A 27,374-nucleotide genomic window follows, 5' to 3' on the forward strand; every position below is an offset into this window, starting at 1 on the left:
TCCTGGGCATACACCCAAAAGATGCTCCACCATACAAGGACATTTGTTCAACTATGTTCATAACAGCTTTATTCATAATAGCCAGAAACTGGAAACAACCTAGTTGTTTCAACTGAAGAATGGATAAAGAAATTGTCGTATATTTACACAATTGAATAATGCACAGCTATTAAAAATAAGGAAATCACAAAATTTGCAGGCAAATGGATGGAACTAGATTATCCTGAGTGAGGTAACCCAGATCCAGAAAGACACTCTTATAAGTGGATATTAGGCCTATAGTACAGGACAGACATGCTACAATCCACAGACCAAAAGAAGCTAAGTATCAAGGAAGGCTCAAGGGAGGTTGCCAGAATGTTACTCAGAAGGAAAGATAGCAGAAGTGGATGAAGAGAGGGAACTGGGCAGGAAATGGGATGGGGAGGGAAACAGGGGAGGAGAGCAGATGTGGGAATAACAGTGGTGGGAGGTGAGAAGGCTGGGAACAAGAAGGGAAACTGAGGGGGTACATCTCTTTGTCAAGCTGGAGGCCTGCAGCAGGGTAGGCTCCTGGGAGGACATGGGTGTGACTCTGGCTGAGACTCCTAACAGGGAGGGCACATGGAGACTGAAGTGAGCAGCTTCTAGGCAGGCAGGACTAGAGGAAGGAGGGAACAACAACCCACTGACAAAACCTGTGATCCAAAAATTACCCTGCCTACAAGAACTGCAGGGGTAAAGAGGAAACAGAGATTGAGGGAATGTCCAACCAATGACCAGCCCAACTTGAGACCCACCCCACGGTAGAGAGCTAGCCCCTGACTATTAATGATGTGCGGCTATGCTTGCAGACAGGAGCCTAACATGCCTGTCTTCTGGGAGGTTCCACCCAGCAGCAGATCAAGACAGATGCTGGGACGTTTGGCCAAGCATGGGGCAGAGCTCAGGAGTCCTGTGGAAGTGTTGGGGGAAAGATGGAAGGACCTGGAGGGGACAGGAACCTGGCAAAAAGATCAACAGAGACACCTAACCCAGAACTACGGGGCCCTACAAAGACTGAGACATCAACTAGGCCTAGGCCCCTACACCTAAGTGGCCGAAGGGCGACTTGGTCTTATTGTGGGTCGCCTGGTGAGTGGAGAGGGGCCTGTCTCTAACATGGACTCCATTGCCTGCTTTTGGATCAGTTTCCCCTGGCAGGGCTGCCTTGACTGACTTCAGTGGATGAGAATATGCTCAGTCCTGATATGACTTGATGTGCTGGGGAGGGTTGAGATGGGGGTGGGGCAGAAGGGAGCGCCCCTTTCCTGGGGGATAAGAAAGAGAGGAAGGGGAAAGGAGGGGGAGGGGATATTGATAGGAGAGGGGGAGAGGCCACCCTTGGGATGTAAAGTAAATAAACTTAAATAAAAATTAAAAAACTGAATTCGGGGCACATGCATGTCATTCATCTTAACTTACCTAACTTAAGCGTACTCTTATATAAGGTTTAAGGACCATGAGTAGGGTGACTAGATGATCCGAGGCCAAACTGCATGAATTGTAAGTGAATAGCCACACTGTGTCAGAAGGTGTGATTGCTGGTCCTTAGCTCCTGTGTATGGCGCATGACTGCTTCTTTGTTTCTGTCAGCCCCCACGTCGAAAGCCAGCCCCTCAAAAGTCTGTTCTAGTTAAAAATTTCTTTACCCAAAACTCACTGGAAAAGCCTTTGCCTCTCTAGCCCACGGGTATAGTAGGATAATCTGATGGCAAGTACAACTGTGTCTTTTCCTCTTTTACTGTTAAAATAATAGAACTCTCCCGCTGTTAGCTAGATGTCAAATAGGGACCATGTTTCCATGATGACTTTGTAATTTGCTGTAGGTATGTGATTCAGTGTGTGCTGGTGGGAAGGTAGAAGAACATAAGCTCATTGCTTGCAGGTCCTCTTTTACTTACTTTTACTTATTCTTTTCTCATACAATACATTCTGACCACAGCCTCCCCACCCTCCACTCCTCCCAGCCGGTCTTGGGTAGACCCTAGCCATGCCCTAGTAAAAAGCCAGTTGACACAGAACACCTCTGTTCTTAAAAAGTAAGTACTACACCTAAGAGAAATGGCATTTGCAAGTATTTAATGGGTGCCAAATTCACTAGAAAACACAGGAGTGTCCCAAACATTACCTTCATGACCTGGCGTTTTCCTGAGACACGAGTAAGTCACTCAATGGGCCGGATCCCAGCATGTTTAACCTGTGGGTTAATTCTCCTTTGGTTTATTCATGGGCATGAAGTAAAGGATGATCACTAGGCTGCAGTCAGTATGAAAAGACAATTAGGTTAAAAAGTCAAGCCCAGAAAGGGCTTCGGAGAGGCGGAATTTTTTGAGAAGATATACCTTCAGTCGTGACCGGAGAGAAAAAGAAGAGAAAAGAGCACGTTTTAGTATATCCATGAACAGGAGGGTCAGCTGCTGGAGCCGCCGGCAGGGTCGAACAGTACCTGAGTGAGGAGTGAGGACAAATCACACTCCACACGGGGTCGGCTTGAGAGGGCTTGTCAGTCTGACTGAAGCAGCACGGGTTTATTCCAGGGTTCATTATTTATAGGCAAAGCAAAAACAAGTCACATCAATACAAAAAGAAAAAGGTGTGGAAACGCCTAACTTCTCTTCAAAAACTACTTCCCCAGGTGAAAACATAACAAAGCAGCTTAACGAGCAGCTCTCCACGCCACAGTGTGAGTCCTAGTGATCCAACTCAGCGTGTCAAGCTTGGCCGCAGGTTGTTGCTTTAGCAAGAGGCCATTTGCGTGTCGGTGCCGGAGGCTTCCGGGTTACCTGGAGCATCCTGGACTATCCAGCTAAACCATAGACATGGAAACGAAAGGCAGACACACCGTTCCTGGATGTCTTCCAGTATCGCTCTGGGAGTTGAATACTGAGCTTCTGGGCCTGTCTCTCTGTAGCTGCGTCCCACAGCTCTCCACAGTCAGCCGTAAGTCCCCAGGAAAAATTATACTCAGAGGATCAAAGAAAAGGGCAGGATAGGACAGGGCTAAAGAAGAACGTGCAAGAGAGACGATAAGGAGACAATTTCAAAAAGAAAGATGTAAATAGTTAAAGCTGTCAAAACCGTAAGGGCCCGTTACACTTTACGTTAGAGCCCATTGGTAACAGGTTGTGGCTGGGTAACAGAGTGGTGGTATTCGTTTGATCATCCATTCCGTGTGTATTGAAACGCCGGGGCTGCCGGGTGATGAACACGGCTGAAGAGGTGAATCCTTTCAAACCAGTGCCGGATGGACGCCGGTATGTCAAGTGTACTCAGAACGCTCACACATATTCTCCACTTGCTGGATCTCAGAGAGTCACAGAAAGGAGGAACCGAGCCAAGAATGGTGTTTACAACTTCATCTGTTAACACGGAAGCCTCGGAGGAGCATGATGCCATGGCAACACTTATTTACCCATGGCGCATGCTCTGGGAGCGCTGTGCGTTCTGAGGAGAGAAGAAGTCTCTCTCACAAAGGAGCAGGGACGCAGTCAAGCTCCCATGGGGGCAGAGTTCATAAAGAGCTGAGATAGTTTATATCTGGGCTTTACCAAGTAGTGAAACTTGGCAGCAAGGATTTTAATTGTTGGGGAGCGCGATTAAGCAGATGAGAGTTTACTGAACCTTGAATAACAGAGTAGTGGGAGAAAATGAGGAGAGGCAGTTGGCAGTTTCTGGATGAGGAAACTCCCAATTGGTTTCCTGAGAAACGATTCCCTTTTAGAGAAGGCTCCAGATGACGGTGGGTTTCAAAGTGTGCCCTGTGTAAGAATACACACGACTAAAGCGCTGATGCCTGGGTTCATCCCCAGAGATTCTGATGTCGGATGATCAAGGGAAGGGTAGAAAATTACATTTTCTTTTAAATAAGTTCGTTTCCCGGGGTGATTACAGTGCAAACCGCTAGTGGACCACACCTTCAAAAGAATGTGCTGGAAGAGCCTGGCGATTACGTTGGAATCTCTCACAGACCTGCAGAGACTCGAGGCAGGCCTTTGGAAGCAGACTGGCACGGGCCGCCAGGGGACGAGCTGCTGCCTTAGCTTTTCTATCCCTAATGAATAGAATCTGGAGCCTACAGTAGCTGGCATGCAAGTTAGCGCTATTTTAAACAAGACCGAACAAATAATGTGCAGCTGGTAGCCGCTACCTTGAACTACAAATTCAGCTGCAGTTTGTATTCAATTTCTTGCAGATGTGGTGGAGCAATACAATAGCTCTTTCTAAAGCCGGGGGTGCTAATGTGGCGACAACCCGCTTGAAGCCGATGTGGCCGTTATTCCCCTTAAATTCATGATCGAGTGAATATGCAATCCGGCTAATGTTCTGTTGCCTCGGCGTTCTGTCTTAGTGTGTCCATCACCTGTGAATAGAACTAGCTAGGACTCCAGGGGTTTATGCCTTTCTTCGTGGGCAAGGTCATAGCTTCCATTGTTTTAAAAGTCCACCAAACAACACCCTTATCTTCATGAGGCTTACTAAGGATTAAACATTTCCCTGGTCTTGTGTGTATGTGTGTGCGTATAAGTGGGTGAAAATTCCTGCAGAGGCCAAAGGAATGGGATCCCCTGGAGCTGACTTTACAGGCAGCTGTTGAGCCAACTGCCATAGACGTTGGGAGGTAAACCTGGGTCTTCTAAAGAACAGTTTACACTCGTAAGCAGTAAGCACGAACTGTCTCTCCACCCCCTGACGCTTAGAGGCTAATGAGGAAGTTCACAGAGATTGGCCACAGCGGGCTTGTAATTCTGTTGGGGTTCTCATGTTTGCCTGTCTCGTCTGGGGAGGTGCTGAATATTTGTGAGCATATTTGTGAGCATATTTGTGAACTGCGTCAGACTAGCACAAAAGAGGACGATAGAAAGAGACAGAAATCGCTGTCTTTGCTGTTGACACACACACAGGACAGGAAGGTAAAGACAGCGTTACATGTAACCGATCACAGAGTCCCCACTGATGGTCAACAGTTACTGAATACTCCCATGTTCTGGGCGCATGCATTGGCTCGTTTAACTGTCAGGCTCTAGATCTGTAATTCTGTCCACTTGTAGTGACGATAATGCAGACAGGGGCTAAGTATCCGACCTAGAATGACAAAGCTCTAGAGCAGTGCTGTTCAACTTTCCCAATGCCGCACCCCTTTAATACAGTTCGTCCTGGTGTGGTGACCCCCAACCACAAAATGGTCTTTGTTGCTACTTCATGACTGTGGTTTTTGCTACTGTTATGAGCTGTAATGTAAGCATCTGCTATGCAGATGGTCTGAGGTGACCCCTGTGAACCCAAAGGAGTCGTGACCCGCAGGTTGAGAACCACTGCTCTAGATAAGGTTACATCTGAGGGGACGGGACTTCCTCCGAAACTTATTCCAAATCCAACACCCAACCTCCAGCTTCTGTACTTTGCTCTCAGAATCCGAATTTTCTAAGTATATGAGTAGATTTTAAAACAAACAAACAAAACAAAGCTGTGTGTATGTATGTTTACAGTCACTGACATGGCAAAATGATTTATAGTTTTCCTTTAATAATGAAATAATATCGTTTGATCACAGTAACAAGTTTATAAGCATGTTTGTACTACCAACCAGACAGATTGTAGTGAATTGAAGCAGGGACATAAGAATCAAGGGATTTAGGGAAGCTCTCAGTGTACTGGGGATTAGAACAAGTCACTCTATAGGGCAATTCTGGGCACTGACTAAACTGTATTGCTGGTGGGTGTATCAGAGAGCAGCAGAGCTTTTCTGTGGAAGTAGATGGTAGTGGTAGGGCGTCACTGTGGCCAACCACTAGATTCAGGTTAGACTGTGGAAGGCCTCACCAAGACAGAGGGCTCACTTGGAAAGTATGCCTGAAAGCCAATGAGACTCCACGTACCTGCCATATGCTACCTTCCCCTTTAAATAAAGAAACTTCCATCTACATTTCCCAAAAAATTATGGCACATACCTGGGCACAACTGTGTAGACTGGGGTATGGTACCCAGCTCAGAAGCAAATGTCTAGAAAAGAGAGTGAAGGTACAGCAAGTATTTTGGAGAACATGAGTAGAAAATAGGCCTTGGATCGAAGGACAGCTGTGATGGCGGCAGCAACAAGATGTCAAAGGCACTGCTTTTTAAAGCGTGACCCATGAACCTGCGCCAATATGTGAGCCTTTTGTTACAGTGATATGAAGAGAACCAAAGTTGAGCCTAGATTGACAGAAAAGCAAATTATGCAAAGCGCCAGTGAACTGGACAGATGGCTCTCAGAAGTAACACAAATGGCCAGTGACGGGTTTGAAAGGTATTTAACAACCTTGGCCACTAGGAAAACATAGATTAAGACTGCTTTTGAGATTCCACTTCACCCCAGTTGGAATGGCTATCTTCAAGAAAACAAGTGGGGAAAGAGAAACTCTTTCTGTTTCTTTCTTGGTATTTTAGAAATATAATTGATTTTAGAAATATCGATGGTTGATTTTAGGATGTCGATGATAGGTCAAAATTATAATCATTGGCATCAAGAGTTTTTTTTCTTTTCTTTTCTCATATACTACTTCCCTACAGCAGTTACCCCTCCCTTCCCTCTCCCCACATTATCTTCCCATCATCCCTGGGCCCCCAGACCCACCCTCTTTCACCTCCCTTCTTACCCAGATCCACCACCTCCTTTACCTCCCCTCAGGAAAGAACAGGCTCCCCAGAAACATCAACCAAGCACGGCATTACAAGCTACAATGAGAGCAGGCACATGCCATCACATTAAAGCTGGACAAGGCAACCCAGTAGAAGGAAATGCACCCGAGAAGTAGGCAAAAGAGTCAGGGACAGGGCCTGCCCCCACTGCTAGGGGTCCCACAAGAGTATCAAGCTACTCAGCCATAACATATATGCAGAGGTAGCATATATAACATATATGTTGGTCAGACCCCTGCAGGTTTCCTGATCTCTGCAAATGCCCATGAGTTCCAGTCAGTTTATTTTGTTGGCCATGTTCTCATGGTGTGTCTTGCCTATTCACACCAACTCAAGTGGCAGAGAGCTGAGGACCCCCTTTGTAAACTGTGTAAACCCTCAAGGCAGCAAAGTGGCCAGGCCCCCATCTGAGGAGTTCTAACGGCCAGTTCCCCTGCAACCCCCCAGACATCCCTAACAGCCCTAAGGGTAGTTTTCTAGGCTGTAATTCCTAGCCTGAGGTGGGAGAGGGGTCAGACCCTGCCCTAAAAAAGAATAAAATAAAAAATAAAATAAAAAAATAAATCCCACCAATCCCTGAACAGGAAAAGTCACCAATCTCTGAGCGTCTGTAGTACAAATCCTATCCTTTAAGAAAAAAAGTAATACATTTTTTATCATATTTAACAATCTAAATAACAATGGTCTGACACTTGCCATGGCTAGTTGAACACTCCTGGACATATTGGGCTCGAGACTTGGGGGTAGGGCTCCTGCCTGGCGTGCACAGGGTCCTGGTGTTCCCAGCATCACAGATGGACCAACACCATGTACATGCCCTTCCAGCAGTCAGTAGTACAGCTTTTGCTTTGCTCCTTTAATTCATGTCCCCGTGTCACATTAGCCAGAAAATACCTTAGTGAAAATTATTTCTTTCTAAAGCATTTTATTGGAATGCTTACCATAGTTCTGTACTAGAAGGATATACACGCAAAATTGAGATTCCCAGTTTTTGGTTTATGTTCTGTAGCATAATCCCCAGTGTACATTCTTCCCCCACCCCCTTTGGTTTGAATTGCTAATGTCCTCACAACCACACACTATGAGTCTTGCTAAGCAACTTCCACGACACTCAACTTATATTAAGTACGAAATTTATCGAGATAGAAATATAGTGACAATTATTGTATTAAAATTACCTCTCAAGTGTGATAGAGCTCAACTAGTTGAACTGATTTTTTGTTTGTTTTTTAAAATGACTTAGTGTCAGAATAAGGAGACTCTCCATTATTTTGATTTTTTGTTTTTATAGGTGCCTGAATAAGTTTTTCTGTGGTAAAGTCACCCAATTATATTGACTATCTCTTTTTTAAAACCATGTATTTCATGTACACTTTCATTATGTGTCTCAAAATATAATACCTTATTTATGATGATTTTAAAACGTAACAGCTTGATTAGGTTCTACCTAACCAGATTGCATGAAAGCAAGAAATTTTTAAAAAATCCTATCAGAGTGATAGGTACTACAGTCACTAGAATTATTCATTTCTCACTTTCCAGAAAACCTTGGAAAAAAACTTATCCTTTAAAAGTCTTTATAAGCAGTTGGGAATTTTGATCAGTAAAGCACTCACCTAGTAAGTCCCAGGCTCTCTTTTGAGAGATGTAAAAAATGTAAAAAAAAAAAAGTTTACATTTGGCATTTGGTGTTATGAAATAGCTATTAATTTTAGGTGGTACTTTTTAAACTTATAAACAACCTTTAATTCAATACATAGTTAAATTACTGCTAATTTTACAGTTTTAGCAATGTAGCATTTTTCAAGTGTCCTAAATGCATACTATACATTCCATGTGTGTGTGAGAGAGAGAGGACCAGAGACAGAATCATCTATCTTTCTCTATTCCTCTTCACCTTATTTCTTTGTGACAGGGTCCCTCGCTCACACATTGGCTAGACTGGCTGCCAGAGAGTTCTGAGGATCTACAGTGTCTTTTCCTTCAAGTTGGAGTTACAGGTCCGTTGTGAGTTACATGGTTACTGGTGATTGGAACTCAAGTCCTCGTGATTGTGTGAAAGACATTCTCCAACCTAAGCTACCTTCTTAGCCCCTGAGTAATAAGAATTTTGATATTAAACAATTGTTATTAGTTGGACACAAAGTTATTTTGAAGCATAGCTTTCCAATACTCTCCTCTATGTTCACTAAAGTGTTTTGTTTTGGCTGTTTGTTTGTTGTTTTGGAAGCAAAGTAAATATTCACAGTTGGCTCAAGTAGCTATACAGATGTTCCCAACTGTAGGTGTGCAGGGCCTGCTAAACAGTATGTAGATAATTTCAAGGATGCTGTATGAACAATGAATCTCTTGTAATCATCTGAACTGGCCCCGATCAGCTTTGGAATTTTCCTAAAACTGACCTTAAAATATCAAAACAAAGCAAAACCATACACCTTATATCAATTTCCACTCTGAGGCGATGGAGATACAAAACCGCTTTATTTTGATGTAGTAGACTCCTTTTAAAAGTCTTTCTTATCACCGAATGATATCTCAGGCAGATTCCATAGATTTCTGTCCATCTCTTCTGATTAAAAACTTCAATCTGAATTCTGTTCAGATTTATCTCTTTATCTTCTTTTCTTTTTGGGGTGCTGGGTATCTAAGCCCTGGTGATCACACACGCTGAACCAGTGCCCTATCAGTGGCTATATATCCACCAGCCTCTGAATTCTTTTCACATCTCTTCCCGTGTCCTCCCAGTGCAGGCTTTAGTCAAGCTTTCGAGGTCTGGGAATAGGGTCTGCTTTGCTTCGTTAGTCTGATCAGCCGGTTCTTCTCAGGAGCAGGACCCAAGCGGCACAGTAGATGACAAGCTAATTTCCTCTGTAGTCTTCTACACTCAGCTATAGCATGAAGGAAGAGGTTTTTTTTTAAAGGTAATAAATCCAGTGAAATAGACCTGTAATTGTAGCATGCAGGAAGCTGAGGCAGGGTCTCCAGTTTAAGGTTCATCTTGGCTCTCTATAGTGAGAGCCTGCCACACAGCAAAATAAAGCAAACACATGGATACAGGTTGTCTTTGTTTGGCTAACGGAGACGGTGTGTCTCCCTGATGGCTTTGCCACATATTAGTGGAATTTGTTCAAAAGCTAACTTTCTAGGGAACCACACATGGGGTCCCCACAATCCCAAGTTCTTCATAAGAGACACTTAGGTGTATATATTATATAATATGTATATAATATATATATACATAATATATGTAATTAATTTCTATTTTATGTGCATTGATATTTTGCCTACATGGTGTCTGTGTGAGGGTGTCAGATCCCCTGGAACTGGAGTTACAGACAGTTGTGAGCTGCCGTGTGGGTGCTGGGAATTGAACCCAGGTCCTCTGAGAGAGCAGCTAGCACCTCAACCCCTTTTTGACCCTTGGCTGTTTTGGTATTTCTTTGCCTTTATTTAGACTTGGTATTGGACATCTATTGAAGATGACTTTAGAACACGGGACACATGAAGTCTATTGTCCGTCACGTGTTCTGCTCCCCATTTTCCACACAGGGCTTTATTTTAGAGAATACTGTCTTTAGGTTATACAGATGGGTCTCCCCAGTTCAACTGGGATCTTGTGGTCAGTCACGATTCTGTATCTTAAAAGAGAAATGAAAAATTACTCTTCATTGCATAGTTAACCACAGCTCTGACTCATTCAACTTAGAGAAAATAATTAGGGTTGCTAGATACACTAATGAGGAGATTAGAAATCTCATCTTGAATGAGGTATTGAGTGGAGTAGCAAGTGTGCTTATCTTGAGAATAAATGAGTCAATGATTATGGAATAACCATCTTTAAGTATGGAATATATTTGCAGGTATCACGGGGGTTGGAACTGTTCACATGAGAACAGTTTCAAGGAGCCTGCTTTCATTCTATGGAAGAATGTCTAAAACCCAGCGATTTCTAAAGACAAAATCAACTCTCTTAGGAGGCAGTGAGCCACCTGTTATGGAAGATAAAATTAATTGAGCATCACTTGGCAAGGATGCTGTTAAGGGACTTCAATAAGAGGATGAACTACAAATCATAAGGTAGCTTTCGAGATCCGTCTTCATTGTTTGGTTCTTTTATTTCACAGAGGGACATTACTTTAGTGGTTAGTTTTAGGAGAATTTGGAATGTTGATGCCATCTACACAGATGTAGTACCTAATTTTCAGCATTTGGATTTTCATTTAGAAAACACAATATTTTTAGTTCTTTATCATTTAAAAAAAACCATAGTGTTTTAGTACTTTAATTACTTTTTTTTGGACATCACTGTTTCCTTGAAGTTACTAACTATCGCTGGCCTTACAGTCTCTCTGCCCTCTTTTCTAAGTGGATTCCTGAGCCTTAAGGGGAGGGATATGATATAGACACTTTTATTGAGCATTCCAAAGTCTCTTATTCTAAGCATACTGACCAGTTGTTAATAGTAGAGAATCTGCTGTTTTCTAGGTAATCCCTGGCTTTGGGCTTTAGAAGGAACACTTAGAGGGCTAGCTAGGCTTTGTGTAAAAACTGCCTAATGTTCAAGATTCTGCGCTCTACCTTGACTCTGCCCCCAATGAAAGCACTAAGAATTCCTCCTAGAACATATTGATATTTAAAGGTTAACTCTTGTGGAGCAAATTAAAATTAAAATTCCATTTTTTTACTTGAAGTATTTCAAGTATTGAACTATCTCAAGGTTAATTGGAAAGCCAAACTGGAAAAAACAGTAATTTTGAAAATGGAGTGCTTATGTGTCCTGCATATAAAAATCTATGAAAATGTTCTAATAACAAAAACAGTCTAAAACTTGTATGAAGCAGGTTGGAAGATGGAAGATAGAAGAGAAGACGCGGCTCCAGGACTCTGTGATAAAGGGATTGAAATACCACAAATCAGAAAGTTGAGGAGAATGAATATTGTTTGGCAAACCTACTTTCCATGCAAGAAGACAGAGAAAATGTATTTACTGTGCCTTTCATACCATATATCAAAATATCCTCTGTGCTAGTTGAATACCATTAATAAAGCCATTATAAAAATATGTACTAAAAATAAAGGAATATTTTAAATGTGAAGATTAGGAAGGCTTTTTAAAAGTAAAAAACAATGAGAGAAGGAACAGCTAATGAAACGTTTTGATTATGTAGAAATATAAAAATGAGAAATCAGATAATTAAGAGAAAAGTGGTAAATATAATTGGAAATATATGTCAAATAAGTGTTTGATTTCTTTACCTATAAGAGATCATTAAATTAACAACAAAAATTACTGAAACTAAGTAGACAGAAGGCATGAGCACACAAATCACAAAGGAGGAAAATCAAATAGCAAATCACATATGGAAAAACTCTCAGCTTCATTAGAAAATGTGAATTAAAATGAAGTGCAATTTACCTCGTGAATTATCCAGAATGTGTTTTGAAGGGCACGCTGATAAGCGAGCAGGGGAAAGCAATTAGGTAATGCATGTCAAGAGCTTGAAGCTGTCACAGTTTCTTAGCTCTGTAATGACATTTCTAAAATCTGCCTTGAGAAAACAGTAAAAAGCAGAACAAAAGGTGTGCACATCTGCAGGATATTGCTAATTACACAGAATTAAAAATAACTAAGAAATAAGCCAATAGTTCTCTAAACTGCAGGGTTTTTTTCATATGAACGGATACTGTGATGGCAATATTACATTTCTAAGCAGGTTTTAATAAAATGGGCAAGCAGTTGTACTGTAATGCTGTCTAAAAAGGTTAAAGTATGTAATAATTTGCAATCTGCTTTACAAGAAAATGGCTAGAGGAAGAGTCATCAAAATATTAACAAAACTTGCTGTCAGTGGGAGAGACAGTGTCAATCTTCATTGGACTCAATTTAGATAAACACAGCCAAATTCTTACTCTGGCTCTGTCCTCAGCACCACATGGCTTGCCACCGTTCTGTTAACTCGGCTTATCGGTCCGAAGACAATCAATTTAATTTGATTACTTCCCTCACCCCGTGTTAGTGATATCAGCAGGTGTTCTTGATTAAGCAGGAGGCTTCATAGCTTCTTTATTGTATTAAAGATCCCTGAAAAAAAATTTTTTTTTCGGGCACAGGCTTGGAAGCACTTTTGGCTCTTCTGCAGGTGGCATTTATTTTAAAGTTCGCTCTCTTCAGTTTAGTCTCACAAAATATCCTTTTATCAACCAGTGGTCAAGCCCCAGGGCTATGCTTTGAGCCTGTAGCCTGACTTGAGCTGGTCGTAACCACCTGCTACCTTTTGTCCCTAGTCACCTACCCAATGTCTACTTTCTATTTTCTTGGCTATAGTCTCAAGTTTGGCCATCGGTGGGAGGAAATTCTCAAGCGATGAGACCTAGTGTAGAAATCCTGGCTTTTCGACAAGGCATGCAGATGGCTAGGAGTTCTTCTGTTTGCTCATCACATGGACACAGCGCTTGTCTTTTTAAAGCCATTTCCTCTCCTAAATGACAAAGCTAGGAAGCACGGAGACCGGCTTCCCATTTCCTTGATACTAACAGGCTGTGGGGTTAGTTTGGCAGTCTGTTTCTTAGGAAGCTCATGCAGGCTCCTGGCAGTCAACATGCCCTTCTCAAGTACTTTTGACACCTTCTGTTTACCAACATTTGCCAGAGATGCGCAAATTCCAAATTGACATTTTTCGTCATTTCTGAATCAAGACATCTGCTTATTCCAGTCTTATGCCTCAGGCCTTGCTCTTCAGCCATTTCCCAGAGGTTATCATCACACATGCATGTTGTTTTAGCCTGACTTAATTTGGGTGTAGAGCTCTAAATCCATTTAGTGTGCAGTGTTTTGTTTCAAACTCACCTTTGCAACTAGGCCTTCAATTTTCTAATGATGTTTATTGTGTTCTTTTCAGAGGAAGATCATCCCTGATGGAAAAGATAAAGCCAAACCAATGAAGTCATTGCTTTGCTATGTAATTTGTTTATGTGAGCCACCGTCTTCCATAGAGCAAGACAGAGCCTGTTCTTTCTCTGAAAATAGTTTGTTAAGCATTTTCTATAAATCTCAGCTACTTAATCCTCTGGGAGGTTTGTGACAGCCTTTGACTGGGACCTTAGGCAAATTGTTTGACTTGGTTTTCTTGTATGTGGAAAAGCTAACAATTATAGCATTTTATCATCATTGAGTTATTATGAAGATTTAATAAGTCAAAATTTCTCGAAGGCTTAGGAGTAAGCAATATGTTCATTAAATGTTCTTATTAAAAATAAAACTCTGCACTCCCCGGTGAGCCCCCTCAATTTAAAAACGTTCTACCTCCTTTATTCAGTTATTGGGATTATCATAAGAGTTTTTATCACTAAGTGGTATAGAAGAGTCTCAGCTGTTAACAGAGTAAATAAAATATAATTGATGATGTAGCTTGCTTCTCAATAGCACTTTCTTTACATTTCATAATCATTTTGATTATCACTCACCAAACCTCTTATGAATAAAAAGTTGAAAATGTTTTTATGAACTCTATGGGTTATAGCCTCTGAATACATTTTCTTTTCTAATAAAAAAAGGGGGGGGTGGGAAATAGCTTAGTCAGCGAGGCACTCGCACTGCAAGTATGGGGATCGAAGTTCTAGTCCTAAAACTCATACTAAAAACAAGCAAACAGAAAACAGCCAGATACGATGACATCCATTTGTGACCCCAGCACGGGGGAGGCAGAGAAGGGTCCTGGGGCTTTCTGGACAGCAAGCCTGGACCATCTACCTGTCAAGTTCAGGGCCAAAGAAAGACATTGTCTGGGGTGGGGGAAGGTGCTTAGCACCCAAGGACTAACACCTGAGGCTATCCTCTGTCCTCCACACACATACGCACATACAGTATACCCACTGCCACAGGAACACACACACATACATATACACGCATTGAAAAAAACCTGACTTATTAAGTAACTGGTACAATTTTCCACTGTAAGACAGAGTGAGAATGATTAATAATACCAGTCAATTAAAAAATTTGGACCTTGAGCTTGTTTGGAGGTTCTAGCAGGGGAGTGCAGCTACTCGTATACCCTTGAGACAAGACCCGTCCTCCTCTATTCAGGGAAGGTCATCCTTTTCGACCTAGCATGCAGCTTTGAGAGAGACGCACATGGAGTGGTGAGGGAGGAAGGGGAGACCCCAAAGCAGATGCTGAGACTTATCGGCAACCTTTGGGCAGAGTGCAGGGAATCTTATGAAGGAAGTAGGAAATAATAAGATCTGGAGGGGACAGGCACTCCACAAGGAGAGCAACAGAACCAAAAAATCTGGGCACAGGGTTCTTTTCTGAGAATGATACTCAACCAAGGACCATGCATGGAGATAACCTAGAACCCCTGCACAGATGTAGCCCATGGCAGTTCAGTATCCAAGTGGGTCCCCTAGTAAAGGGAACAGGGGCTGTCTCTGACATGAACTGATTGGCCTGTCCTTTGATCACCTCCCCCTGAGTTGAGAGCAGCCTTACCAGGCCACAGAGGAAGACAATGCAGCCACTCCTGATGAGACCTAATAGACTAGCATCAGAAGGAAGGGGAAGAGGACCTTCCCTATCAGTGGACTGGGGGAGGGGCATAGGTGGAGAAGGGGGAGGAAGGGTGGGATTGGGACAGGAGTAGGGAGGGAGCTACAGGGGGGATACAAAGTGAATAAATTGTAATTAATAAAAAGAAAAAAAATTGGAGTATGGTATTTGTCTAACTTTGACTATTTGTGTATTTCACCTTTCCTGTTATGTTTTTATGATTTTTCTGATTCTAATAAAAAGAAGTCTTTAATAACTAGCTTCAATGGTTATATCTTGTCAATTAGATAAAAACTAGAGATGCCTGGGAAGAGGGAACGTCAACCAGGAACTGGCTCCATCAGATTGCCATTTTTTGACTGCTGATTGATAGAGGAGGGCTCACCTCTCTACGAATGTTGCCACTCCTGGGTGGGTGGCTAGCTGAGCATGCCCGAAACAAGCCAGTAAGCAGCCTCTTCCATGGCCTCTGCCTCAGTTCCTGCCTCCTCGTTCCTACCTTGAGTTCCTGTCTTGGCTTCCTTTGGCAATGGACTGTTACCCCTAAGCCAAATAAACTCCCATGCCAAGTCGACTTGAGCAGTGTTTTATCAGAGACAGAGGGCTGAACCAGCTTTTATCAGATCAGGTAAAGAAACAGAAATGGACAATTTACTGTTTCGCTCTCTCTGATGTGATAACTGAGTGCAGTGACGCACACCCGGCTTCCTCCTTTGAAGGATGGAGGAAACCTTAATGTTTTCTAAGTTCCTAGAGCATCCTCCTCTCTTCCGAGTATGAATGGAGTAGCTCTGCGGAAGAATGTTTAGAACTTTTAGGGGATTTAGAAAACATATGACGCTCTGGAAACCCTCTAGGCAGGATCCACACTAAGTAAAGAAGGAGACGAAGCATTCATCTCCATGAAAGCTGGCACGGTATTTCCAGCTTTCAGTCAGGATGACAGTGTGGCCTGAAGCGGACTGTTTCCTGCTGCAGTTTCTCGCCTTTCTGAGTGAGCTGCACACTCATCACCTCTGTGCAGGATTTGTGTAAAGTACCCCAGGAGCCCATTTAAGTCTCTGCCCACCCTGCCAGCCTTTTATTACTCTAAGGCCTCCTGCTGCCCCCTGACATTCTGCTTAATTGAGATATTTGCTGCTTCTCCAGTCTAACTCATGCCTTCCGCTATCTATAGCTTAATCAACAACCAAATCTTCAGTAATTAGCATACTGATGAAAAAAATCTCTTTAATTGGTGAAACTGACAACTTGCTAATTAGAATAAGTGCTGGAGAGGGAAGCTCACTGGTGAAATTAAAAATACTAAATTTATATGGATTGGTTAAAGTATATTAATGACACTGTCCCCAACCTTGCATGAATAGGGTTTCAGAGTCTGCCAACGTCTATCTTCTGCTCCCTCTAAACTGACGCTGGAAGCTGGTTTTTAGTTGCTTCTGTGTCTAGCGCTTGGCACAGAGTTCTTGACTTCAGCCTTTGTTCTGTTTTGGCCTGGATAATTCATTATGTTGGGGCTGTCAAATGCATTGTGTGATATGGAGGCCTCCAGAGGTTGGTAATACACTGCCTTCCCTGTCACAACAAAAACTTGTTTCCAGTTGTTGTCATCTGGACCCCGGGTCCCTAGTCATCCCAGCTGAGAGCCAGTGGTTGGGGGGGGGTTCTAACTGTGTGGTGTGAATAGAGAGAATGCACTCCTGTAGAGGGTGTGTGAGCAAATGACTGTGGGACGGTCATCCAGGCAGAGAGCCTATAGGTGTCTGTGACATAATTTGCAGAGTAGGTTGTTTGATTACCTTCTGCCCTCCACGCTTGCAGATAGCCATCCACTGACTCTGCTCCCAACTCTAAGCCTTGACTCGATTAGAACCTAGTAAGTAAATGGAGCTGAAGATGGTGAACGAGCTCTCTCTAACATAGACTTCCTTGGTTGCTTATGTTATTTGTCGCCAAGATGATACTGCCAGTTGGCAAAGGCCATCATGCCAGTGAATGGTTCACACGTTTCCACACAACTCATTAAATCCAAGTGGGATGTTTCTGGAATGAAGGCTTCATGGAGGCACGGTGCGAGAGGGGCTCCCCCGCCATGTCAGTCTGCCTCGGAAGACGTGAAGGGGAAGTGTGAGGGGTTTCTGTTTGTTCCTTGAGGTTTGCGGGATGTCGTCTTTGTAGCTTCCAGGGTTAGTTAATGGAAGGGCGTGTGTGCTCGACTGAGAACTGGCCCAAGGGTCCTGGAAATAGATTGTGATTTGTAACTCATATGAAGAGACAAGGGATTATAGTGCAGCAGCAGAGAATTTGGCGGAGAAAATAGAAAACACCGGAGCCATCTGGACCTTCCGTCTGAATCTATCCTGCCCGGCTTGAGACTGGCCCAGTGGTAAAGGCCTACTCAAGCCACCAGCTCCGAATCTCTGCCGGTTCTCAGCCTTGAGTCTTTGTAGATGTTTCTTTTCGAGTTTCTTTGCCTTGTCTGGATGTGAAGGTAAAAAAAAAAAAAAAGAAAAAAAGAAAAGAAAAGAAAAGAAAAAAAAATGGTGGCTGGGGGAGGGGTCGCCACGATGCATTCTTCCCTACGTTTTTTGCCAGGGCTTCTCCAGTGACCTCTGGGAAGAGAAAGCTCAAACAGAAGTAGGTCTGGTTCTACCCCTCTAGTTTAACCCAAGGTATATTGTACTCTAAAAGGAGCGGAAGGCTTCTGCTCCTTTTAGAGAGAAAGTCGATTAGCATGCTCAGCTTTGGGCAGGAGTTACAGCTCAACTAACCTCCTGCTAGAGCAACGTCAGGATAAAACCCGGAATTCCCATTTCTCATATATGCCTCTTGCTTTTGGCCTCCTAAAGTTAATCTTCTCTTCTAAATGAAATAAAACATGAAAAATATAGCAAGCCCTGTCTATGAGCTACTCAAAATGGCCAGATTTACAGTATATTTTACATTTCATCAGAATTCTCAAACTAAAAAGACATGAACATTTTAAGCAAAGATGAAATAGCTTTGTGTGCATTCAACATCATAGTCTTCTTCCTACAAGCAATTCTTACCATGTCATTTGTCGGAACCTTCATGATTTTAAGTATGTATTAGTGAACAGATTAGCACTACATTTCATTTACTTACAAAAATTACATGGTATGTATTTGTCCTGAAAATTACTCTTTATTCAGCATCATACTTTTGAAATATTTTTAATTCAATTTTTTTTTACAATTTATTCATTTATAAATGGTTAAAGTATATTAATGACACTGTCATTAATATATTAATAAATTTCCAGGCTGAAGCCCCCTCCTCAACTCCTCCCAGCCCTACCCTCCCTCCTACTTCATCCGTATCACCTTTTCCTGGTCCACTGAAAGGGGGAGTTCTCATCCCCTGCCATCTGTGCATAGCTTATCAAGCCTCCTCAGGACTTCCTGGATCCTCTTCCTCTGTGGCCTGGCAAGACGGAATCACCAGGGAGAAGTGATCAAACCGAGTTCATGACGGAGGCAGCCCTGCTTCCCCTACTCGGGCACCCACATGGAGACTGAGCTGCCATGAGCTACAGCTGAGCAGGGGTCTAGGTCCTCTCCATGTGTGGTCCTTGGTTGGTGCACCAGTCTCTTCAGGACCCTCTGGGCTCAGATTTTTTTTTTTTTTTTAGTTTTGTTGGTCTTCTTGTGGGGCTCCTGTCCCCTCCAAACAAAATACATTTGCTTTTACTTCTATTTAGTAATCCATTGTGTTTCTATTTCATGTTTCCATTGATTCCTTATGTTTGGACATTACATTAGGGATCTTTATTATTACTGTTGAATGCTAAAATGCAGTATTCTTTTACGTACACATGTATGGCCTACTCTAGAACATGTTGTTAAAATGAATTGGATATCCCTTTTTCTAACATATGTGACCATACTGTTGTTTTTTTCTATGTTACAATATGCAAACTTGTCTTAGGAGGAGGAGGTGTGTGTGTGTGTGTGTGTGTGTGTGTGTGTGTGTGTGTATTTCCCAGAGCTCAGTTTTCCCTGTGGAGAAGTATGATGGCCTCTGTTGGACACACCTGAGTTCCCTAGAGTGAGTCAGGTCTCTCCCTGGTAATCTGAGTAGCGCAGACTTAACAGTCACTTAAAACTGAATGTAGGAGCATCCATTTGCTGTAATGAAATAAGGAAAAGTGTATCTTATAGAATTTTCACAATAAGTTTCAATTCTGATACCAGAACAGGTGAGAAGCATCGTGTGGTATGATATTAAGTCAAAGCATGACATAGCTTAAGAGTCAGGACTCAGGACTTTCTACACAGGGCTATCATCTTCCGCACTGTAGCATTGCTGATACTGACATGTGTGGCGGCAATTCTTGCTTGTCAAGTCGGCTACATGTGGAATTAACTAACCCTGAAAATGAGGGGCACACCTGTGAAGGAAGTCTGCTTAAGTTGAAGTGGGAAGAACTACTTCCCACTTGAAGGTTGGATTAGCCAACCTTCTGGATATTTAATCCAGATATAATCGAGGCCATGCCTTCTGCTAGAAGCCTATATAAGAATACGGAAATAGGAAGCTTTTGGTCTTTGCCTGCCTGCTCTCATCTTGCTAGCAAGTCCATTCCTTCACTAGCATTAGAGCCTACTTCTTTGGGATTCCAGCATTTACTGAAGACCAGCCACTCCCGGATTTTTAGACTCTCTGTTTACAGCCAGCCATTGTTGGATTAACTGGACCACAGATTCTAAGTCATTCTAATCGAGTTCTGTTACTCTAGAGAACCCCGTTCAGTACAGCACTGTGGCCCGTGAGCAGTGGTGCTTTGGTTGCCTGTGCTTGAAGACTCACACACTTCATTATTTCAAAACCAAACTTTACATAAAAGGAAAATATTCAAAAAGAATTTGAGGAAGGAACACAAGAATTTATTTTCTCTCATAATATCCATTGACACCTGAAAAAAATCAAAATTGTTCATCAAATCCAGCACCCAAAACTGTAGAAAAGTGCTGTCCTCCTGAAAGAAAATTTCACAGACAAGAGAACAATGGCTAGAACAAATACCACATTACCAACCCTTCTGATGGAAGTGGGACAATGATTCATGGATAAAATATGAAACTTGCTAGCTCTGAGTTGATAAATGAATTAGGAGAATTTGGATTTAAATACGAGCACATAATTCCTTAATTAATTTTGCACAATCCTTTCAATGTATGGACAAGATTGGTCCATGACAAAGCTCTAGTGTAAATCTGATGCAGCTCTAAGTGCTGTGACTGTCAAGACTATGATCCCAAGCTTGGAAGGGGGCACAGGGGTTGGTTATACATTCTTTCTGCACAGTGCTGCGTCTGGTTTTCTCCTTGGTTGGCCCTTTTGTAGCTTTATAGGAGCAGTTTAGTTTGTAGATTTATGTCCAGTAGAAATGCAAATAATTTACGCTCAATGGAATGGATAAGCCCAATGATTATGTCTGGAGCCTTTTCCCAACACTAGCTAGTGTTCTGTTTAGTTTTGTTTAAATCTAACCATGCAAGCTTTTAAATCGCCTATATGTGCATAGCTTCTCAAATCATAATTGTCCCCTCAGTAATAAATGAGTTGAGGGGTAAAGATATAGCTTACAGCCAGAGTATTTGCCTGGCATGCTTAAGACATTGGGTTCTATCCCCAGAAAATGAAATTTAAAAACAGAGATAGAATTAAATAGTTAATTGAATAAAATCTATGTTATATATTCAACTGTCATATATTCTTATGACAGTTGCTTATCATTTTAGTTTTCGTACTTTAGAATAGTGTCCACTTAGCAAGTCATAGGTTACTTGGCAATGTTTCTTTAGTGGTACTAAAAAAAAAATGGCTTGAATCCCAAAGAGGGCTCAGAGGTGGGTTAGGTTGCCACTGGAGCATCAATCTGCATCTCATCACGGGAAACTGGTCCCCAGCCCCTTCTATTTATTTTATGGAACAGTGTCTCATTATGTACTCCAGACCCCGAGCCTCCTGCTTTGGCCTTCTGACTGCTGGGGTTGCAGCCATGTACCTGTGTGCTTGGCCAGCCAAAGAACCTTTGAAAAAGCAGTAGTCTGAAAGCACTCTGCAGTAGACATTTGTCTTTATTTTATCTGTGCAACCGCAGACATACTCCTATGAAACTATCTGTGGTGATGTTTGATATATTCGTGTCTGTTTCCTGGCCTCCTTCAATGCCAAGATACAGACATGTGGCATACTAGCCTAGACTTTAAATTAGGAACTAGTGTCTCAAGAGGACAGACTCTGCAGGGAATCCTTTCTCGGGATGGTGCTGGTTGTGGTGAGATGGGGTGGTCCTCAGATCATCCATGGCTGAGGTGAGAGGACAGGGCAGCTCCTGGGTAGGCTAGTGAGGTGGCATTAATCCGGTGCCTGACTGGACAGTCTGGATCCTCTGCAGTGATGTAGCCTAAGGTCGACTCTCCAGCTGCTTTGGAAATGTGAATGAGGTGCTTGGAACAATGAACACAAACTGGAACAGGAAAAGACCAAGAATGTCTACAGTGTTTGGGAAACAACTTTATTTTCTACTTATCCACCTACCCAGGTATTTTGGTGGCTCAAAAGTTATCATTTTTGAGACGTAATGTCTTAAGGAAGCCCAAAGTAGGAATGTTGCAGAGGATTTATCCCAGCAACCCATTTTCTTTTTCTGTAGGCATGGAACTTAGGGAGCCTGCAGCATATCCTCTTTGCCAAGTGTTCACAGGAAGCTCCATACCTTTGCAAAGCAGTGCTGTGAACAGATAGATCAAAGGTAGCCAATGAAGGTTTGTGGAGGGCTAAAGATGATGCGGAGAACCCAGGATTGTTGGATTTTTCTCCAGGTTCTCTGACTGTTCCTCTTCATTCACTGTGATGCTTGCTCTCAGGACCTGGTCACATAGTGGAAAGACAATGCATTTGAAATGACTCCCTGGCTTCAGTGGTGATCTCAGGATCCCAGTGTCTAATCCAGAGCTAAGTGATCATTCCTGGGATCTGAAAGACCATTGTTATCTTGGAATTAAGACGTAGGACTTACTTGTCCATTGAATACATTTTTAGCTAAGTTCCTCCTGCACCAGGCCTAGAATGCAGGATGCAGAGCTTGGGGTATGATTAGAGTTCAGGCGGTTAGCATCAGACAGAATTCCTGTATCAGTTCCTTGACCTATGGGGAAGAGCAGCTATACTTGGAAGGGCCAATAAGACACTCATACAGAAATCACGAGTTCACGTACTATTAAGACCTCCTGATGAGTCTTAGGCTTCCTAGAATCCTTTTAAAATAGTCTCATTCTGTTTAAATCAGCCATTTCTGGTTTTATACATGAAGTACCACAAACATTCATACATAATCATCTTCCCAATGATCTATATGATTACCACCCAAAGAAAGGAAAAAGAAGTGTATGTACCCAAGGCAAGCAGCTGTATTTCAGCAGGAGAAGCAAATTCCTGTGATAAAACCTCCGAGAGCTCCTGTGGTCCCTCAGCAGTCTAAGTAACCAAAGACTGGGGGGGTTGGACACCAGCAGCACATTTTACTGATTTAAACAGTGTGCGCCCATCCAATGTATTGGACCACAAGCAAAAGCCCTGAGGTTTGGTTAAAACAGAATGCTGTGTCATTATGGACTAGAGATCTAAGGAAACGTAACCCCAGATCTCTAGGATTGCTCTACCACAAACAACCAAGCTTTCTGCTACCACTGGGAAAATATTAACAGGAGTCTAATAGAAAAATAGATCTAGAAGGAACAGCTATTGGAAAACACAATTTGCAGAGAGAACAGCAAACACACATTTAGAAGTCCGTGATATCCTCTGCATAATAAACACCCCTTAATAAAAAGAGGCAATATTAAATTATGCCAAAAGAATTAAAATAAAGATTCTTGCTGCATAAATGACAGAGCCGTACATATAGAGGCACTGCCTTTGCTTGAATAATAATAATAAAATATGTTCCTGGGTAAAAGCAAAATGTACATTTTAATAAGTTTTATTAAATAAATAAGTTTTATTATTCTTTGGTATGTTTTCCACCAAGGTTACTAGCAATTATCAATGTCTTTAATATTTAATCATTTGTTCATGGAGCACTGTTTTGTTTTAAGCATTTCTCTAGAAATAGCTGACATGCTGGAGAGGATGTGGAGAAAGGGGAACCCTCTTCCATTGCTGGTAATGTAAACTTGTACAAACACTTTGGAAATCGATCTGGTACTTTCTCAGAAAATTAAGAATAGTGATTCCTCAAGATCCAGCTATACCATTCCTAGGCATATATCCCAAATATGCTCAAGTATACAACAAGGATATTTGCTCAACCATGTTCATAGAAGCTTTATTCGAAATAGCCAGAATCTAAAGACAAACTTGATGTTCCTCAAACCAAGAAATGGATACAGAAACATTTACACCATGAAATACTACTCAGCAATTAAAAACAAGGAAATCATGAAAATTTCAGGCAAATGGATGGAACTGGGTTATCCTGAGTGAGATAACCCAGAAGCAGAAAGACACAAATGATATGTACTCACTTCTAAGTGGATATTAGACATATAATATAGGATAAACATACTAAAATCTATAGTTCTAAAGAAACTAAACAACAAGGAGGACCCTTGTAGGGAAGATGCTCAATCCTTATTCAAAAGGGCAAATGGGATAGACATTGGAAGTGAGAGAAGACAGAGAACAGGACAGGAGGCAACCACAGAGGGCCTCCAAAAGACTCTACCCAGAAGGGTATCGAAGCAGATGCCAAGCTTTGGGCAGAGAGTGCAGGGAATCTTATAGAAGAAGGGGGAAATAGAAAGATCTGGAGGGGACAGAAGCTCTACAAGGAGACCAACAGAACCAAAACACCTGGTCTCAGGGTGTCCTGCAAAGATTGATACTCCAACCAAAGACCATGCATGGAGAGGACTTAGACTCCCTGCTCAGATATAGCCCATAGGCAGCTCAGTCTCCAAGTGGGTTCCCTAGTAAGGGGAACAGGCTCTCTCTGATATGAACTCAGTGGCTGGCTCTTTGATCACCTCCCTCTTGGGAGGTGGGGGCAACCTTACCAGGCAACAGAGAAAGAAGATGCAGCCATTCTTGATGAGACCTGATAAACTAGGGTCAGGTAGAAGGGGAGGAGGTCCTCCCCTATCAGTGAACTAGGGGAGGAGCATAGGGGGAAAAGAGGGAGGGAGGGTAAGACTGGGATGAGATGAGGGAGGGGGCTATAGCGGGGATACAAAGTGAATAAATTGAAATAGATAGATAGATAGATAGATAGATAGATAGATAGATAGATAGATAGATAGATAGATAGAAAATAGCTGATGGAGCATCAAGAACATTAAGGACTACAGATAAACAAAAAGTGAAATGATAAAGTCCTTTTGGATTGTGTTAGGGAAAGTTGACATTTTTCAGGTGCAATGGGGAATTGTTGAAACAATTTAATTAAGACATGAACAGTTGTCTTTTATAATCACAACGACCATTAAGACCATTAAGACAATAGCTGGGAGGGACCAAGAATAGACACACATATATCTCACTAAGAGGCAATCTCTGAGCTCAGGTTAAGCTGAAAGGCTTCAAGAGAATTTTACACAGTGAACTGAACTGAGGCAAGTGTGTGTGGGGGAGTGGGGAGATGTGAGATCAAACTCTGGCTCCCACTAAGTTGACTGGTGGTACCAATCACTACTACTTATTATTAAAGACAGGGCTGGGGTGATGTATATGATGAGTTCAGTAACACAGAGGTTCAATTGCAACTATTTGCAGCATGTGCAAGGTCCCAAAAACTGTCTCATACATTAATTTCTGAAAAGAGATCTAAGTAAAAACTGTTAGCTTTTAGATCAAAATCATCTGGATGTCTGAAGCCAAGTTTTGATGGAGATACAAAAAGAAAGCACATAGAGAGAAGGCTAGGAAGAACTAGCAAAATGACTGTGGACATGAGGGGGTCTATCTGGAAAGCAGGTTGAGAGTTAGCAGACAAATAAGGACCAGAGGTGTTGTAGAGGAAAGAAAGAAAGAGTTACAGGGGTAGAGGGTCAACTAAGTTTGGGGACTGAGAAGCTGACAAAGAATTGAACAAGTGTGTTCCCATAGGGAAGAGAGTTGAATGGTAGCAAGCCACTTTTCTCCTTTCTGTTCCTTCTCTGTTCTCCTTTTTCTCCTTTTCTGTTCCTCCTTCCTAGCATCCTTCCTCTTCTGGATTTCCTTCCTCTTTCTTTTCCCTTTTCTATATTTCCTTCTTCTTCATTTCTACTTAGAGCTCTCAAACTGTTCCAACCAAGAGAATGTTTGGAGACAACTCCATCTCTTGCATCCGTGTTTGCTTTGTGTAGTGACAGTCTGATGTATTCAAGACAGTTTCTTATCCAAATTCAACTGTCCCTACCTTCTTCAAGTGACTGTTCTGGGATAAGCTTTGAGGGACAGAAAGGAAAATCAGCAGCAAGAGGAAGAATCCTTCGGTAGAATGCTCAATGCCAGGATTGAAGACTACTTAACCATCAGGTCGGGGGATAGGAAGGATTCTTGAGTAGTAAGAAGAGAAAGGAGGTGAGAAGGAATAGGTCAATTAAGATCCAGCAACAGAATATATGCAAAAAGAAGGTAAATGTTCAGAAGCACAATTATTGAAAGAAGGGAGAAAATTAACTCTTGAGATTGTAGAATCAGGGAAGCTTGGTCAAGCTGGTAGACAAAGGTGGGAGAAGCCACAGATCCATGGCCTTTTCATCCTGAGGGCACAGGCTAAGACTTCTCTCTTCTTTCACTCCTTTCTCTATGATCTACTCTGTTTGGGCCATTTTCTTCAACCCCACTTTCCATGTATTCATTTATTCATCCACCATCTTATTCAGCAAACATTTGCTGAACATTCAGCATGCCTTAAGTAGTAGACACACAGACAAAAAGACTCAGCTTCCTTGGCTTTAAGCTGTGAACAGTAGAACTTAGACTACTTATCCACAGGCCTCTGAACTTGCTGTGATGAGAAAAGTCAGGCCCAAGTCCTGTTGACAGCCTTCGGGGGGAGTCATCATCCTGGGTGGCCAGGGAACAAACTTCAGTGACTCCTTCATCATAGACTCAGGTGCTCTTTCTTTGAGAAACATAGGAATGCCCATTGTCTCTGCTGAGTGTTTCCTTACAAAGCCTTTGGGGATAATGTCTCTTGGAAGCAGGTGGTAGGTTTTTGACCTCTTGCTCATCTTTCAGCTGGGTATTTTCTCCTAGTTCTTAATAGGTTGCCCATTCCCGGCTTAACATCTCCCTCTTTCTTAGGATGTTTCATCTCATAAGGTCATTAACTTTCAGACTTAGAATGAACAGCTCATCTCTTTGTCTGTTTCTTATTCACTGAGAAAAAAAGTAAAAAATCAAAGAAATCCTAACTTCTATACCTCTGGCCAACTCAGTGACACTGATGATAAAGTGGTTGAGAATGATAAATAGTCACTTTATAAACTGGGATTAAAAATCCCCACTCAAGTAAATAACCTATGATTAATATAAAAAAAATAAAAAAAACTTTAAAAAAAGAAAAAGAAAAAAATATTCCCCTTCATGTCTTTTTGTAATTACAGACAAGAATCTGACTCTTATGACTTCAAAATTAAGCAATCAAGCCTGTTGATAATTGAGCATTTTAAGTTAGTGAGTGGAAAAAAAAATATTCCAGGAAACCAACCAGTACATCTAGAAAACCATGCGAGTTTATTAAGCACTTTAAAGCTTATACTACTGACAATATTGTGAGGATAGACAAAAATCTATTGTTTGGGTAGCCTCTGATTTTTTTTTTCAGGGAGAATTTTGTTTTAAATTCCGTCCTTTGAGAAAATAAGAAAGAGAAAGATAAATGAGATTGACCCAGTAGGCAGAAAGGTATGTTTGTGAACTTAAAAACAGGTAATTTGCGACTAGTTTATGACTATAATTTTAAGCATTTGCTCAAAGTTGACATCAAGTAAGGGGTGACTATGTACTTTTCTCCTGGAATGTAAAACTCAATAACCAAAGTGATACATAATCTAAAATTAGTGACACATACAAACTAATGAGTCAAAGGATTTATCAAGGGATAATTAAC

Source organism: Psammomys obesus, unplaced genomic scaffold (assembly GCF_907164565.1).
Source record: "Psammomys obesus unplaced genomic scaffold, mPsaObe1.curated_primary_1811, whole genome shotgun sequence".
Classification (NCBI taxonomy): domain Eukaryota; kingdom Metazoa; phylum Chordata; class Mammalia; order Rodentia; family Muridae; genus Psammomys; species Psammomys obesus.